The 11,598-nt window shown below is 51.2% G+C and overlaps 1 non-coding gene across 1 annotated transcript; it reads left to right on the forward strand.

Moving 5' to 3' along the window:
- The first annotated feature begins 11,034 nt into the window (after positions 1-11,034).
- On the forward strand, positions 11,035-11,198 carry LOC117352754. The gene has a single exon (XR_004537818.1). It is a non-coding gene; the product is annotated as a U1 spliceosomal RNA (small nuclear RNA).
- The last annotated feature ends 400 nt before the right edge of the window (positions 11,199-11,598 follow it).

The raw sequence follows: 11,598 nt of genomic DNA on the forward strand, positions 1-11,598 counted from the left end.
CGTAACTCCTCACCAGTTTTCCCAGGCGGTGAGGGATGTCTTAGAGGCTTCCAGGAAGCCTGCTACTCATCAATGCTACTCCCAAAAATGGACTAGATTTTCTTCATGGTGTGTTTTTAATTCTAAGGAGCCTCAGCGAGCCTCCCTATCTTCTGTATTGGACTATCTTCTACACCTCTCTCAGTCTGGTCTCAAGTCTACATCTATACGAGTCCACCTGAGTGCTATTGCAGCTTTCCATCAGCCTCTACAAGGGAAACCTCTCTCTGCTCATCCTGTGGTTTCCAGATTTATGAAAGGACTTTTCCATATCAATCCTCCTCTCAAACCTCCTCCAGTGGTTTGGGATCTCAATGTTGTCCTTTCTCAGCTTATGAAACCTCCTTTTGAGCCTCTCAACAAGGCTCCACTGAAGTTTCTCACTTGGAAAGTGGTTTTTCTGGTGGCCCTCACGTCTGCTCGCAGGGTCAGTGAGCTTCAGGCCTTAGTGGCGGATCCACCTTTCACAGTATTCCATCATGACAAGGTTGTCCTCCGCACTCATCCAAAATTCCTGCCTAAAGTGGTCTCTGAATTTCATCTCAACCAATCCATTGTTCTTCCAGTGTTTTTTCCAAAGCCTCATTCTCATCCTGGAGAATCAGCTCTTCACACTCTGGACTGTAAACGTGCTTTGGCTTTCTACTTGGATCGCACCAAACCACACAGAACTGCTCCTCAACTTTTCGTCTCCTTTGATCCAAACAAGTTGGGACAACCTGTATCAAAGCGCACCATCTCCAACTGGATGGCAGCTTGTATCTCTTTCTGCTATGCCCAGGCTGGATTACCCCTTCCCTGTAAGGTCACAGCCCATAAGGTCAGAGCAATGGCAGCCTCTATAGCCTTCCTCAGATCGACACCGATTGAGTAGATTTGTAAGGCTGCCACTTGGTCCTCGGTTCATACTTTCACCTCTCATTATTGTCTGGATACTTTCTCCAGAAGGGATGGACAGTTTGGCCAAACAGTGTTACAAAATTTATTCTCCTAAGTTGCCAACTCTCCCACCATCCCATTGAGGTTAGCTTGGAGGTCACCCACTAGTGAGAATACCTGCCTGCTTGTCCTGGGATAAAGCAATGTTACTTACCGTAACAGTTGTTATCCAGGGACAGCAGGCAGCTATTCTCAAGTCCCACCCACCTCCCCTGGGTTGGCTTCTCTGCTAGCTACCTGAACTGAGGAGACACGCCCAGACCATCGGGCGGGAAGGCACTGGTGCATGCGCGGTGCGGGCATCTCGAAACTTCTGAGTTTCTTCAAGCAAAATATGCTTGTGAGACGTCCGTATCGGGGCTCTGTCGGATGACATCACCCACTAGTGAGAATAGCTGCCTGCTGTCCCTGGATAACAACTGTTACGGTAAGTAACATTGCTTTTTCTCCAGTCTGATCCCCGTCCTCATTGGATCAGGAGGCCTCAACGTCCTCAAGTCCTTCTCGAGGCCCTGCTTTGGTTGACCAGCTGTCTTTTTCTTCTTTTCTCCGTCAGATGGCAGCTGATTTGGACATTCAGCTGGACACTGGGTCCAAATTCTCAAAGGAGTATCTCGAGACAATGCATCTCCCTCAACCTCCTGCTGAATCCCTCAAGCTTCCTCTTCATAAGCTGCTGGATCAGACCTTTGTCCGCTGTCTGGAGACTCCCTATTCCATCCCCACTGTTCCGGGCAAATTGGATGCCAGATACCGCACAGTTCATCATAAGGGATTTGACGGTACCCAGCTATAACATCAATCCCTTTTGGTGGAGTCTTCGTTGAAGCAGTCTCACCTTTCCCAGGTATATGCCACTATTCCACCTGGCAGAGAGGGCAAGACGATGGACAGGTTTGGCAGGTGAATTTACCAGAACTCTATGATGACATCCAGAGTTCTCAACTACAATTTTCATTTTATTACATATTTTGAGTGTTTCCTGTCCGTCCTTCCCAAGTTCATGGCCTATTTGGATCCTCAGGCCCATTTTGAGTTCCAAGAAGTCCTGGCCTCGTTGTCCCAACTCCGTTTGCAGCTGATGCAGTCACATACGATGCCTTTGAGTTGTCTGCTTGGGCTACTGCTTGCTCAGTGGCCATGCGACGGCTTGCGTGGCTCCGGACCATCGACATGGACCCCAATCTGCAGGATAGGCTGGCTAATGTCCCGTGTGCTGGTACTGACCTCTTCGACGAGTTCATCGAGGCGGCGACCAAGAAGCTGTTGGACCACGAGAAGTCTTTCCAATCGATTCTCCATCTGAAGCCCAAGCCAGCTCCTCCTCGTCCTTCACGCCCGCCTTTGATTTACCAGCGGCGTTTCCCACCTAAACAGGCTCATGACATCCGTTAGCCTGTTAAGAGGCAGCATCCGCAAAAACAGCAACAAAAGCCTCAGCCATCTGTTGTCCCCAAGGCTCCTCAGCTTTTTTGACTGTCTCATGGAGAGCATAACGTCAGTCGTTCTGCCCTTCACCATTTTTCCCCCTATCGGAGGTCGTCTCCATCATTTTTACCATCGATGGACGACTATTACCACCGACCTCTGGGTCCTTTCCATCGTAAGGGAGGGATACTCTCTTTAGTTCTATCAAGTTCCTCCGGAACATCCTCCAAGAGAGTATCCTTCCTCCTCTGCCCAGACCGCCCTTCTTCTTTAGGAAGCTCAGGTTTTGCTCTAGCTCCGGGCTGTCGAGCCGGTTCCTTTGGCTCAACAGAAAAAGGGTTTTTACTCCCGGTACTTCCTTGTTCCGAAGAAGACGGGCGATCTGCGTCCTATTTTGGATCTCGGAGTGCTCAACAAATATCTGGTCAAAGAAAAGTTTCGCATGCTGACCCTGGCGTCTCTGTATCCCCTCCTCGAGCAGCACAACTGGTTATGCTCTCTGGATCTCAAGGAGGCCTACACTCGCATTCCCATCCATCCGGCTTCCCGTCAATACCTCAGATTTCGGGTGGGACATCTTCATCTTCAATACCGAGTGCTCCCTTTTGGCCTGGCATTGTCACCCAGAGTCTTGACCAAGTGTCTGGTTGTGGTGGCCGCAGCGCTCAGGAACCATGGTCTTCAGGTGTTTCCTTACCTGGACGACTGGCTCATAAAGGATTTCACGTCTCAGGGAGTCGTCCTGGCGACTCAGCGCACTATCTGGTTCCTGCAGAGTCTGGGGTTCGAGATCAAGTTTCCAAAATCTCATCTGCAACCTTCTCAGACTCTTCCCTTCATCGGAGCTGTTCTGGATACTTTCCAACTCAGAGCGTTCCTTCCTCCACAACGTCTGGAAGCTCTTCTCGGTCTTTGTCATTCAGTGTCCTCTCGCCAGTTCATCTCGGCGAGACTCATGATGGTTCTTTTGAGCCACATGGCCTCTACAGTACACGTGACTCCTTTTGCCAGACTTCACCTCAGAATTCCTCAGTGGACCCTGGCATTTCAATGGTCGCAAGTTTCCGACCCTCTGACTCGACACATCCAGGTCACTCCTGCTCTGCCACAGTCTTTTCGCTGGTGGATGCTCTCTTCCAATCTATCCAGAGGCTTATTGTTTCACACGCTCCCCCATCAGAAGGTTCTCACGACTGATTCTTCGACTTGCGCTTGGGGGCTCATCTGGATGGTCTCCGCACTCAGGGCTATAGGACCAGTACTAAAGAAATCTTGGAAACCGACTGGGCTGGCCAATCAACACAAGAAGCGACTGCTGGGGACCAGTCGCAGATGTCCTTTCTGATTGTCCTCGGCCTGAAATCCCAGCCCTGCAGTCCATCTCTGCTCCTTCCAGCCGAGCCCTGCTCTCTTTCGCCCTTCCCCACAGTGCGAACCTGTGGTTTTAAAGCGGGGCTGCACTATGGGGAAGAGTGGCAGAGAGCAGGAGAGTCAATAATTGCCTGCTTTTAAAAGTTCCCTGCTCTAATGTAAGGTGCTGCCGGGGATCGCCCTTCCCTGGGAGAGCAGGAGAGTCGCACATATAGGGTTGATGTTGCTGGGGAATGAGCCCAGGCTCTGGTGGTAGACACAGACTTCAATGATTGTTGTGTCGTCCATGGAAGCACTGACATGGCAGTGGAGTTCCCTAATGAGGTGTGCAATGCTGATGATGTGATGATGCTGCTCTGCTCTCTTCCCCTTCCAGCCAAGCCCTGCTCTTGCCACTCTTCCCCGCAGTGCGAGCCCATAGTTTTAAAGCGGGGCTGCACTGTGGGGAAGGGTGGAAGAGAATAGGAAAGTCAAAAAGCTTGATCAGCTAAGCAGAGGAGAGGAACAAGCACAGTGAGGGCGGGTGCACGTGGTGAGCGGGTGCTTGTAAGTGAAGAGGGCTGAGATAGCAGAGCAGAGAGGAGCGGAGAAGAAGTCGGGAGGCGGAGGAAGCTAGTAAAAGGAGCAGAGAGGACAGGACAGACAGTCGGGAGACAAAGGACGCTGCAAAGGAGAGCGGAGAGGTGCACAGTCAGCGGCAGAGAGGGAGGCGATCTGGTCACGGAGAGGGGAAGAGGCGGATAGTAGCTCCGCCCACCCCCCGATGTCACACACCCGATCTCCCCCCATAAAAGGGCACGAGCCAGCAAAAAGCCCCTAAGCTTGATCAGCTAAGCAGAGGAGAGGAACAAGCACAGTGAGGACGGGTGCACGTGGAGAGCGTGCACGTGGTGAGCGGGTGCTTGTAAGTGGAGAGGGCTGAGATAGCAGAGCAGAGAGGAGCGGAGCGGAGAAGAAGTCGGGAGGCGGACGAAGCTAGTAAAAGGAGCGGAGAGAACAGGACAGACAGTCGGGAGACAAAGGACGCTGCAAAGGAGAGCGGAGAGGTGCACAGTCAGCGGCAGAGAGGGAGGCGATCTGGTCACGGAGAGGGGAAGAGGCGGATAGTAGCTCCGCCCACCCCCCGACGTCACACACCCGATCTCCCCCCATAAAAGGTCACGAGCCAGCAAAAAGCCCCTAAGCTTGATCAGCTAAGCAGAGGAGAGGAACAAGCACAGTGAGGGCGGGTGCACGTGGAGAGCGTGCAAGTGGTGAGCGGGTGCTTGTAAGTGGAGAGGGCTGAGATAGCAGAGCAGAGAGGAGCGGAGAAGAAGTCGGGAGGCGGAGGAAGCTAGTAAAAGGAGCGGACAGGACAGACAGTCGGGAGACAAAGGACGCTGCAAAGGAGAGCGGAGAGGTGCACAGTCAGCGGCAGAGAGGGAGGCGATCTGGTCACGGAGAGGGGAAGAGGCGGATAGTAGCTCCGCCCACCCCCGACGTCACACACCCGATCTCCCCCCATAAAAGGGCACGAGCCAACGGTGCGCAGCGAAGGCGAGCGGTAAAGGCGCTCGCCTTAGCGAGAGTGCCTTTGCGAGGGAGCCAGAAACACCAAGTAATTTACTTTTCTCTTCTTTTCTCTTTTTCCTTTTTCTCTTTCTCTCTCTCTTACCCACAGCAGGAGCACACCAGCACTTCACAAGAGCGATGGAGGACCCAGGATCCCAGAGGTACTTTCCGGTATACTGCACAGAGTGCAATATGTACGACTACCTCCCTTTGGGAAGGCGGGAGTACATATGCAGTCGGTGTCAGGAACTGGAAAGCCTGAGGATGGAGGTCGGCAGATTGAGGGTCAGGGTCCAGGAACTAGAAGGACTGGAGGAACTGCGCACCACAGAGGAGACGAGCTGGTCTACCCAGAACACAGACGGAGCAGGCCCCATTGTGGACCAGGTGAGGGACCTCGAGAGATTCATTGAGGAGGCCTATAGGACGGTGGAGGAACGGGATCAGCAGCAGCACAGACGGATGTCGGTAGACGAGACCCAGGATCCACAAGGCGATACCGGGGAAGGACCTAGCAGAGGGACAACGCAAGAGGAGGAGACCGCGACTCACCAGGACCCCGAGGGAGAGACACCACACTACACCGAGGACACGGACCTGAGGCAGAGGAGGTTGCTGAGGAAAGGGAAGTCTGCTATTGTGGTGGGAGACTCGATCTTGAGAGAGGTAGACAGTCACGTGGCTGGAGGAAGGGAGGACCGGCTAGTGACTTGTCTCCCAGGGGCCAAGACACGAGACATCACTGATAGGATCGAGAGGATCCTGGACGGAGCAGAGACAGAGGAGACTGCGGTAATAATCCACGTCGGAACAAACGATGTGAGCCGGAGGAACTTCAGCATGGACGCACTGACTGACCAGTTCAGGGTCCTGGGACGAAAGCTGAAGCGGAGCACTCGGAGGATAGCATTCTCGGAGATCTGCCTGTGCCGAGAGCAGATGCAAAGAGGCAGGCAGACCTCCAAGCTGTGAATGCATGGTTGAGGAGATGGTGCCAGGAGGAGGGCTTCCGCTTTGTGAGGTACTGGACGTCCTTCTGGGGAAAGAGCAAGCTCTACCGGCGGGACGGCCTGCACCTGAGCACAGCGGGAAGCAGACTACTGGCAGCCAATTTGAGGAAGGAGATCGAGAGGGCTTTAAACTGAGGAGAGGGGGAAAGCCGACAGCTGATCTGATGTTGACGCTTCGGACAACAGTATCCAGAACAGATGCTGAACGGGTTGACTGCAGGGAGGAAACAGAGGGACCGGAAGATCTCCAAATCAGACAGCGAGGGAAACATCAGGTAAAGGGAGCTTGCTGGGAGAATACTAAGGGGCTTGTGGACACAGGGGGACTGGGTGGCATAAGGGCGAAAGCCAAGGGTAATATAAAGGTACCACAAGGCGAGGGGGATCAAACAGAGGCGCAAGGGATGATAGCCCAGGAGGGGGCCGGTAGGGCTAGAAATCCCAGAGGAAAAGCGGGGAAGTGGGGTGGCAGGAATGTGGGGAAGCTGAAAGCTAAGAAGGTAAAGGCTGAGGGCAAAGCAGAAACACAGAGAGCGGGAAAACTGCCAGAAATCCAAGGGCAAGTGGCCCAGGTAAATGCAGAGGTGGAAGAAAAACGACGGGACCTGCGATGCTTATACGCAAATGCAAGAAGCCTCACGGCCAAGATGGGTGAACTAGAAGTCGTGGCCAAGGGGGAGGTCCTGGATATAATTGGAATTGTAGAAACCTGGTGGACAGAGGAAAATCAATGGGATGTAGCGCTGCCGGGGTACAAGCTCTATAGGAGGGACAGGACCCACAAAAAGGGGGGAGGCATAGCACTATATATAAAGGACTCTATCCACTCGGTCGGGATGGATATGGCAACGAAGGCAGAGGGGCTGGAATCGCTGTGGGTCAAATTACCGGGAAACAAGGGTGTGGGCATAAAACTGGGGCTGTACTATCGACCACCTGGTACGCCAGAGGGAGTCGGACACGACTTGGAAGCAGAATTGAGACAGGAGTGCAGGACTGGAAGTGTAACAGTGATGGGGGACTTCAACTACCCAGGGATTGACTGGAGTACGGGTCACTCCAACTGCACTAGGGAGACAGGATTTGTAGAAGCTGTGAAGGACTGCTTCATGGAGCAACTAGTCAAAGAACCGACGCGAGGGGGTACTACTCTTGACCTCATCCTAAACGGATTAGGGGGGCCTGCAAGAGGGGTAGAAGTGGGAGGACCACTAGGCAACAGTGACCACAACACGATCAGATTCACATTAGAAAGAGGGACACCCATAGTTAGGAGGACCGCAACAACTGCGCTGAACTTCAAGAAAGGGAACTATGTTGCTATGAGGGAAATGGTGGGAAGGAAGCTCAGAAAAATCTTTAGGATGGAGACTGTGGGAAGCGCCTAGACCCTATTCAGGGACACCCTGCAGGAAGCACAGAGAATGTACGTCCCCAATTTCAGGAAAGGCTGCAAGAACAAGCGATCAAAGGACCCGGTTTGGATGTCAATAGAAGTAAAGAGGGCGATAAAGGACAAAAAAGTATCTTTCCGGAGATGGAAAAAGGACCCAACAGAGGAAAATCACCAGGCGCATAGGAAATGCCAAAAGGAATGCCACCGGGAGGTTAGAAAAGCAAAGGGGAAGTACGAAGAGGGGCTGGCCAGGGAGGCGAAAAACTTCAAGGCATTCTTCAGTTACGTTAAGGGGAAACGACCAGCGAGAGAGGAGGTAGGGCCGTTGGACGATGGGGACAGGAAGGGAGTGATTAAGGAGGAAAAAGAGGTAGCTGAGAGGTTGAACACGTTTTTCTCGTCGGTCTTCACGAGCGAAGACACATCTAATATACCAGACTCAGAGGAACTCATGAGTGGGGAACAGGCTGAAAAATTAGAGCACATAGAGGTAAGTAGGGAGGATGTCCTCAAACAGATAGACAGGTTAAAATGCGGCAAATCACCAGGCCCGGACGGGATCCACCCAAGGGTTCTGAAAGAACTAAGACAGGAAATAGCGGGCACAATCCAACATGTTTGCAACCTATCCTTGAAAACTGGTGAGGTACCAGAGGACTGGAAATTGGCAAATGTCACACCCATCTTCAAGAAGGGATCGAGGGGTGACCCCGGGAACTACAGGCCGGTGAGCCTGACTTCAATTATAGGGAAGATGGTGGAAGCTATGATCAAGGACGACATTTGCGAGCACATCGAGAGGAATGGCCTACTGAGAACAAGCCAGCATGGATTCTGTAAGGGAAGGTCGTGCCTAACGAACCTTCTGTACTTCTTTGAGGGAATAAGCAGTCGGGTGGACAATGGGGAGCCCATAGACATTTACCTCGACTTTCAAAAGGCTTTCAACTAGGTGCCACATGAAAGGCTACTTAAGAAGCTGTGGAACCACGGGGTGGGAGGGGATGTGCACAGATGGATCAAGCACTGGTTGTTGGGTAGACTGCAGAGGGTTGGAGTAAAGGGTCAATATTCTGACTGGCGGGGAGTCACGAGCGGTGTGCCACAGGGATCGGTGCTGGGGCCTTTACTCTTTAACATATTCATCAATGACCTGGAAAAGGAGGCAAAATGTGAGGTTATAAAATTCGCAGACGATACCAAACTGTGCGGCAGAGTTAGGACCAGGGAGGAGTGTGAGGACATGCAAGGGGACCTGGACAAGCTGGAAGACTGGGCAAACAAATGGCAAATGCGCTTCAACGTGGACAAATGCAAGGTCATGCATATAGGGAAAAAGAACCCGTTGTTCAACTACAAATTGGGGGGGGTATTGTTGGGAGACAGCAGACTCGAGAGAGACTTGGGTGTGCTGGTGGATGCATCACTGAAGCCATCTGCACAGTGCGCAGCAGCCTCGAAAAAAGCCAACAGGATGCTGGGAATCATAAAGAAGGGCATAGTAACCAGAACACGGGAAGTCATCATGCCATTGTATCGAGCGATGGTGCGTCCACATCTAGAATACTGCGTTCAGTATTGGTCGCCGCACCTCAAGAAGGACATGGCGGTACTTGAGAGAGTCCAAAGGAGAGCAACGAAAATGGTAAGAGGGCTGGAACACTGCTCATACGCCGAGAGGCTGGATAGGCTGGGGCTCTTCTCTCTGGAGAAAAGGAGGCTCAGGGGAGATATGATAGAGACCTTCAAGATCATGAGGGGCATAGAGAGGGTGGATAGGGACAGATTCTTCAGACTGAAGGGGACAGCAAATACGAGGGGGCATTCTGAGAAACTGAAGGGAGACAGGTTCAAAACAAATGCAAGGAAGTTTTTTTTCACCCAAAGGGTCGTGGACACTTGGAATGCGCTACCGGAGGAAGTGATCAGGCAGAGTACGGTACAAGGATTCAAACAGGGATTGGATGGATTCCTGAGGGATAAAGGGATCGTGGGATACTGAGGGAGGAGCTGGGATGTAACACAAGTATAGGAAGTTAACCAGGTAATGAGTATAAACCAACCAGGTCGTGCATGTGCAAGACCGGAGGGCTAGGACTTCGATAGGAAGGCAGGACTTAAATGGGAAACCAAGGTGGCAAGGGAGCCCCTTCTGATGATGCAGACAGGTCTTGACCTGTTTGGGCCGCCGCGGGAGCGGACTGCTGGGCAGGATGGACCTGTGGTCTGACCCGGCAGTAGGCACTGCTTATGTTTATGTTATGTTCTTATGTAAGATACCGCGAGGGATCGCCATTCACTGGAAGAGCAGGAGAGTCGGGGCCAGTAAACATCCTCCCCCCCCCACCCCAGCAAAAACAGACACCAAACACATGTGCAGACCATCTACATCAGGGGTGTCAAAGTCCCTCCTCGAGGGCCAGAATCCAATTGGGTTTTCAGGATTTCCCCCAATGAATATGCATGAGATCTATTTGCATGCACTGTTTTCATTGTTTGCTAATAGATCTCATGCATATTCATTGGGGAAATCCTGAAAACCCGACTGGATTCTGACCCTCAAGGAGGGACTTTGACACCCCTGATCTACAGGGAAAGTAGATAGTCTGCGCATGTGTCAGGATCGCACACTAGCGATCCGTGCGGTCAGAGGGGGGCGTTCCTCCGATCGCCCTCATTTAAAATTTTTTTTTTTTTGTTTCGTGAATTGGTCGGGCCCTTTCTCTTTTCAGCATGTCGCTCATATAGTGCTATGTACCCAACTTCATTCTATAGTCTAAAATTTTATTTTGATCTCCTGTATAATAATTAGTAAGTACTGAATGATGCTTTTGTATTGTGTTTAACCAGCTGTTCTTTCAAGAAATATATATTGTAAGATCTGTAGTGCTGTGTAAAACTAATATCAAAATATGAGGTTAATACCTCACCAGAGGAATGCATGGTGACGCTTCCCCACATATGCTGAGGAAGTGTAAAGTTTCCACAAAGTTAACCTTGCCCAGCCTGGGTTTTCAGAAAGAGAGCTGGATGGAACTTGTGTGACTGTCCTACTGGCATTTCAACATATGCAAATTGTATTTGCACAGGACTCTGGGAAATGGTATTCAGTTTCTGGAATACAATTTGATTCCTTTTAGAAGTTTTTCAAATGATTGTAATGTTTATTTATATTGTCAGTATAATTTTGAATAATGTTTTTGTCTAAACAAGCTGATTTTTAGCTGACTGTAGAATTACCTCCCCTGTGTGTACAGTACTTACTAAAAGGGGACCTGGCTGAAGTTTGCTGTACAAATCATACTTACCTGGCAGGGGAGATACCATGATCAGGAAGGTGGTTTTCCCAGGGTGAGGCTCATCCATTGCACTTCGGGTGGGTTGACCCCTGCGATTTCCCCAAATGTGGGAAAGTCGACTGCATAATTTGTGGTAGTGGGGGACTGCGTTCGCGCTTTCCCCTGATTATGTTGGTTGAAAGAAAGATAAAAACAACTGGTTTGTAGAGGTCATACAATATACTTTATTGTTTGTGTTCTTCCCCCCCCCCCCTAAAAAAAAAATTGTAGTTGGGTACTTTCACTTCTTTTTATTCTCTGTTTCTATAGATCCATGCAAACACGTGAGTTTATGCACTTGACTTCAGTATAAGTGGACTAGACTCCCACCTCCGTATTCACAGTGGTTAGGGGCAGAGCCGGCCTGTGAATATTGAAAATTTGTGAATAAATTTTGGGCTGACTCTGACCCCCCCATCTCCCTTCTGTGTCCCAGACCTTACCTAGTGGTCTAGTGGTGACACGGGGCAGGAGTGATCTTCCTATACTCGTGCCCCGTGCAGAGCCTTCATCGAAAATGGCTGCC

The sequence above is a fragment of the Geotrypetes seraphini genome, chromosome 1 (assembly GCF_902459505.1).
Source record: "Geotrypetes seraphini chromosome 1, aGeoSer1.1, whole genome shotgun sequence".
Lineage (NCBI taxonomy): Eukaryota > Metazoa > Chordata > Amphibia > Gymnophiona > Dermophiidae > Geotrypetes > Geotrypetes seraphini.